The following is a 6,988-nucleotide window of genomic DNA, read 5'->3' as shown; positions in this document are numbered from 1 at the left end:
CCAGCACTTGTCCTAACCAGAGTTTCCTGTCAAGCACAAAGGTGTTCTGCAAGATCATGACAATGCAGGTAAAAAAAGAAGCAGGGGCAAATAAAATCATCAGCCATAATGTAAAAGAAACAAAGCATTCAAGGTAATAAAGACAGAGTCTTGGGAGGTGGCTCCTTGGATAAAGCACTAGCTGTGCAAACATAAGGATGTGAGTTCGAATCCCTAACATTCATGTAAGAAGTCAGGCATGATGGTACACTCCTACAGCTCTGGCACTCGGGGTGAGGTATGGAAAATCTTGAGGCCTCACTAGCCAGCTAGCCACACGAGCCAAAATAACAAGCTCCAGGTTCAATGAGAGACACTGTCTCAAAAATTAAAGTGGAGAAATGATCCAGGAAGATACCTGAGATCCAATTCTGTGCTCCACAACTGCTCACTGGCAGAGGAGAGAACTTACTTCTGAAAATTGTAACAGTAACACATACACACGCATTGTAACAGTAACACATACACACACATTGTAACAGTAACACATACACACTTATTAATAAAATCTTTTAAAGGAATTTGAAAGGGTTGGAGACAAAGCTCAGGAGTTAAGACTGGTTCTAGCTGGACGGTGGTGGCATACACCTTTTATCTCAGCAGTTAGGAGGCAGAGGCAAAAGGATCTCTATGAGTTCGAGCTCATTCTGGTGCATAGAATGAGTTCCAAGAAAGCCAGGGCTACACAGTAAAACCCTGTACACACACACACATACACACACACACACACACACACACACACACACACATATCTTGCAGAGGACTCTAGCTAGTTTGATTCCCAACATCCACACTGGGTGGCCCACAACTGCCTGTTAACTCCCTCTCCAAGGGATCTGATTCCCTCCTCTGGCTTCTGCAGGCAGCTGCACTCATATGTACACAGCTCCATATAGACGTACTTTATTAAAACTCATCTTTAAAACAGGAGAGTGGAGAGATAGCTCAACAGTAAGCGCATATGCTGCTATTGCTGCAGACCTGACTCCAGTTCCCAGTCCCCACATCAGGCAACTCACAACAGCCTGTGACTCCAGATGTTTGTAGCCTCTGTGGGCATCTGCACCCACATGTACATAGCTACAAGTGATACACTGTGGTGGCTATTATTGGTTGTCATCTTAACTCCATCTGAAGTGACCACAGTCCAGAAATGAGCCCAGTAATGAGAGATTTTTCCCCCTTGGTTTGAAGTAGGTGGAATGGCCACTTCTAGTCTGAACCTTTGAGGGAGGAAGACACACATCTTTGATTTGAATCTTGAGGCAGGAAGATGCATGCCTTTAATCTGGGCCATACCTTCTGCTGTAAGACTGACTATATAAGGATATAGAAATAAGAAGCTGTTGCTTTTTGCTTGCTTGTCTGTGGACTTTTCAGCTGACCTGTACAGATCTTGTCTGCTAGCCCTGAGATCTGAGGACCTGAAGGGATGGGGCGGACTACAGTCTGATGCTGGAGAGAACCTAACTTCAGTTTCAGTGTACTTTTATACAGGAATATAACAAAGAGAGCAATGATCCAAGGAAGGTTGTTTGAGTTCAGAAAAAACATGTAAATAAATGCCAGTGAGCACATACTAAATATTAACAGAGGAGCCCTTTCCCAGAACCTTCTCAGAACAGACCAATTTAAGCACAACTGTGCAGCACACACTATAGATTATATCTGGGAAGGCACAAAAGCAAGGCAGAATGCCGTTGCCAGATTCAGAGTGCACTGACCACACTGGGTTCTATAGTTATATTCTGACATCCAACAAGAATGAACATATCTTAAATATTTAATATAAATGTTTGTCACAGGAGGCACGAAATCACATCCGTAACAATCCAGGGAACAAGATGCAGCTGAGGTAGAATTTCCCCTTCCGTTTCTCCTGGAGCCTCCCTCTCTCACAGTTCCCCAAGGCAGTGCTCACCATGGGTCACTCTTTTGATGGTGTTCCAACTCTCCCCCTCACCCTGCTAGCCTACCCATTCCTTCACTAGCATTGGAGCCTACTTCTCTGGAATTGCAGCATATACTGAAGATCAGCTGAGATGTTCAGCCTGTGGGCTAAGAAATTATTAGATTCTTGGACTTCCAGTTCACAGTCAGCTGGACTGTACACTGTGAGTCATTCCAATAGATCCAGAGAGATAGGTAGGTGGGTAGGTAGATAGATAGACAGACAGACAGACAGACAGACAGACAGATAGACAGATCATTCCTCTCTTTGTTACATTCATGAATAAAAGTACACTGAAACTGAAGTAAGAAGTAAGATTATCTGCAGCATTAGAAAGAGAGAGATTCATTTACTCTAGATTCTGTTAGAGAACCCTAATACATACATACATACATACATACATACATACATATATGTAATTAAAATAATAAAAATAAATGTCTTAAAATAAGTGTTCAGATTATTTCTCTGAAATATATGTTGAAAATAGCACTGTGAAGTGTCTTGTCTCCTTAATAAGGCAGTTATTCATGGTGTGTCCATATCCCAGGAGCTCAGCCTACAGAACGTACAAAACAGAATAGAGTTCCTAAATCTCCATGGGACAAAATAAAGAAAAGGACAGTTGGGCCAACAAGATGGCTGGGGGAGTAAAAGTGCTGAGCCTTCAAGCCTGCTAAGAGTTTGTTCCCAGGAGTCCATGATGGAAGGAGAAAACAGATTCCTGAGAGCTGTTCTCTGACCTCCATGTACCCACACCCATGCATGTGCATGCACACACACACACACACACACACACAAACACACTCACATAGCTGTTATAAAAATAAATTATGGGACTAGAGAGATGGCTCAGATGTTAAGAGAACTGACTGCTCTTCCGAAGGTCCTGAGTTCAAATCCCAGCAACCAAAAGAGATCTGACGCCCTCTTCTGGTGTGTCTGAAGACAGCTACTTATACATACTTACATATAAGAAATAAACAAATCTTTAAAAATAAAAAAATAAAAATAAGTTATAAACCTAGAACAATAGCTCAGTAGTAAGGGTGCTGGCCCTAAGCCTGACAATCTGAGTTCAATCCTAGGAGAAAAGCAATTTCATACATGTGTCATATACACACATACCCTACACATACACAAATAAATAAACGTAATTATTTTAATTTTATAAATAAAATGATGACAAGCTCCTAGAGAAAAAAGCTAAAACTGAAGCTGAATGTGAGACAAAAACAAAATGGTTCGCATTTTGCAGCTACCATCTGATAATTCCTAGCAGCAAGAAAATCTAGAAGACCTCAGAAGTAACCCTGTGCCAGATGTAGCCCCCAGTATGGTGTGAAGGACACATGCTGGGAGCAGAAACCAGAGACAGTCATTGCCTACACAACCCACTTCCTCTGGGCTTGTCATTCTGCCAGAATTTAACAAGGGTGAGAGAACTCACGGGGTAGTGTTCAGTGTTGGCAGAGACATGCTCAGTTAGATGCAGCTATTTATCACCTAAGGTGTTTTTCTTGTTTTGAGGCAGGATTTGGCTTTTGTATCCCAGACTAGCCTTGAACTTTCAATCCTCCGGAGCCCCATGAGCTCAGGGATTACAGGCATGGGCCACCCCACTGACTGACTGTAGGAATGTGGTTCAATCTCTGATAAGCAGAACATCCCTCAAGATGATTTTTCAGAAAATTGGCTTTTAGCAAATGAGTCCTTATGCAGAATGGTCATTAGACAAATTTGTCATTTAGCCAAGGTCATTTAGTGAATCAGCTTTCAATGACTGGCCCTCTGAAAGTTCACTACAGTGAGCATTTTCTTGGGCTAACTGTCTGTTTTATTTCTATAATTAATATTCACTGGAGCATGTATGGGGAATTTCCCAGGGGCCCAAAAGCAACTAGGACAGACTCCCAATAATCAGACTATTAAAAATGTTATCATTAGAAAAAAAAAAAAAACAAACAGGAGTTAACAAGGCTTCTTGCAACACAGCGATCAGGCTTCCTGTTGTGACGAAGGTCCCCTGGTTCTGTTTGATGTGAGGACAACACATGTAGCCTCTCATTGGAAAAAGAAATGAGTGGTCTTTGGGTTTGGTGCTCAGGACCATGTTCAGTCCATTTTATTTCAACACAGGGTCTCACACAGAGAAGGCTGGCCTCAAACTCCCAATGTAGTCAAAAGTGTCCTTGAACTCCTGATCCCCTGCCTCCACCTCCCAAGTGCTGGGATGACAGGTATGTGCCACCACTCTTCTGAGTAAGCTACATCCCTAACTGCTATTGTTTGTTTTTTAAGATGGGCTCTTGCTATGTAGCCCAGGCTGGCCTTGTACTCTTAGATCCTTCTGCCTCCAAAATGAAGGTGTTGTCAGTCCCCGCCCCTCCCCTGGCTTAGGGTCTTCTAGCATTTGATGCTGCAGCAGTCCTCTGCGGTGACTGGCATGCAGCTGCATCACTCTGAACTCTAAAGCATTTTCTTCAGTGTCTTTGAGTGTGTGTGGCAACTTCCTCTCCTATGAGGAAAGCCCATGGTACCCAGGGCGCCCTCTACTCTGGCATGCTTTCCTCTTAGCGTGAGAACATCTGTGGCCACTCCACTTCCAAAAACTATGCACACTCCCAGGAGCCAGGGGTTAGGAATTCCAGCCTAACTCTGCAGAGGAGACAACTCAACCCTTAATACTGGTTCCATCACAAACATAAATATTCTACAGTCTGGAGCTGACAGTGTAGCTCAGTAGGTTGAGTGCTTACCTGTCACACCTAAAGCCCTGGGTTCAGTCTCCAACACTGCTTCAAAAGGGTATGGTGGCCTGTGCTTGTAATCCCTAGCACTTTGGGAGGTGTGGCAAGTTATCCTCGGCTACACAGCAAGTGGGAAGGCAGCCTGGGCTGGATGAGACCTTGTCTCAAAAGCAAACAGAACAAAAACAATGAAACCATCAAATAATCCTGGTGTTTCTCTTTGTGCGTCCCAGTAGTTAGATTACAACACCAGCCTTCCTATATGCATTACACCCGACCCTGCTGAGACTTTAACATAGCACCTGTCTCCAAAGCTGCGGGGCTGCTTGGATGCTGGAAACAGCCCGAGGAAGGTTGAAACTTTATTTAACCTTAAATTCCATTATAGAGTCTGCACTTGGTGCAATTTATATTTGAACTATAAAATTTTTCTATAAGTTGAAACATGACCTATAAAAGGTCACTGCGCCCTGAAGCAACATTCTAGAAAGAAATCAATTGGCCCTTTTTCTTACAGAAACCATTAGCCAGAGGAGAGATAGAGGAAAAAACTTCCTCATGCTGACTGAACTCCCAAAACCAAAGCATAATTTCTAAAAGGCAATGGCTTCATATAGCTAAAATGCATTAGGTTGTTATTAGATTACAGGGAGCCTTTAATGTAGCTCATGCACCTACTGCTTCTTACAATGAAGGTGCAGAAGAAGCACTCAGATCAGACATCACCTTCGAGAATCAGCTCTCTGCATAACAAAGGGGGGTCTTACCCTTTCTTACATCACTTCTGTGAGGTTCCTGGGTTCTCAAAAGTCATTCAGTGAACTGGGATAATAGTTCAGTTGGTAAAGGACTTGCCTTACAAGTATGAGAATTGGAATTTAATCCTCCGAGACTCATCCACACTTGTAATATGGGTGTTAATTTGTGGGGAGCAGTAGATCCCTGGCACTCACTAAGCAGCCAGAGTAGCAGTGGGCTTCAGGACAATGAGAGGCCCTGTCTCAAAAAACCAAGAGGAACAGCAGTGGAGATGCACACACACACACACCACACACACACACACACACACACACACACACACACACACACACACACACGATCCTTCTGTGACTTGTCCCTCCTACATTTAGATCTAATTAAAATGTGTGATTTTGCAGGGTGGTGGTGGTGCACACCTTTAATCCCAGCACTTGGGAGCCAGAGACAGGCAGATTTCTGAGTTCGAGGCCAGCCTGGTCTACAGAGTGAGTTCCAGGACAGCCAGGAACCCTGAGAAACCCTGTCTCCAAAAACAAAACAAAAACAAAAACAAAAAAATGATGTGTGATTTTTGTCACACTCCAAGATAAGATGGCTCTGTAGCCCACGTAGGGTCTTTTTATAATCTGTTCCTGATTGTGGTACCAAAAGGATAGACCAGCCTACATTTACTAATACCTTAGGATACATCACATAGCATTACTATGGCACCAACTGTTGCTCTTTTGTTCTGTAGGAATAGTTATTAATCACTAATGTGGGTGATATACAAGTGTATCTCTCTGGTTCCCATTTCTTGTATCACCAATTGCAGGCAGGGAGCTGATCAAAATGGCATAGGCGAGCCAGTGCCCCTGAGGCCACCTCTGAGGCCAGCCCTCTTCATTCACCAGGACCCATCCTCCTTGGGAGGCCTTGGAATCTGGGTGACTGCAGCATAAGGAATGTGCAATGTAAAGTCACAATAATAGTCCAGCATGGTGGCACATGCCTAGAAGCCTAGGTGCTTTGGAGGCTGAGGCAGGAGCATCACTGCAAGGCTGAGGCCAAGATGGGCTACAAAGAGAATACCAACCTAGCGAGGTCTACATAGCAAGAAACAAACCAGTAATGCTACTTCGATAATTCACTTGCCAAATGACTTGAGTTCAACCTACACGGTAGAAAGAAGAACCAACTCCTCCGAGCCATACTCTGACTTCTATTTACATATGGTACATCACACGCACACATACACAAATAACAAAAAAAAAAAATTGAAAGACAAAACCCCAGCTCAAGGAATAAAATCTGGTCCCCTACGCTGGTCTGGCTTCTTGGAGGGTCACAGATCCGACTGTAATCAATTCCCCTCTGTTCTCCAAAACAGACCTCAGGATTTCTTGTCTAAAGGAGGTAATGGGATGTAATCTGTCCCCCTCATCTACATTCTGCAAATATATTTAACAAGCTAGCTCTAGAAGCTTCCAAATGGGGTCTCTGAGACATT

The sequence above is a fragment of the Mastomys coucha genome, unplaced genomic scaffold (genome assembly GCF_008632895.1).
Source record: "Mastomys coucha isolate ucsf_1 unplaced genomic scaffold, UCSF_Mcou_1 pScaffold12, whole genome shotgun sequence".
Classification (NCBI taxonomy): Eukaryota; Metazoa; Chordata; class Mammalia; order Rodentia; family Muridae; genus Mastomys; species Mastomys coucha.
This window is presented reverse-complemented; position numbering follows the sequence as displayed.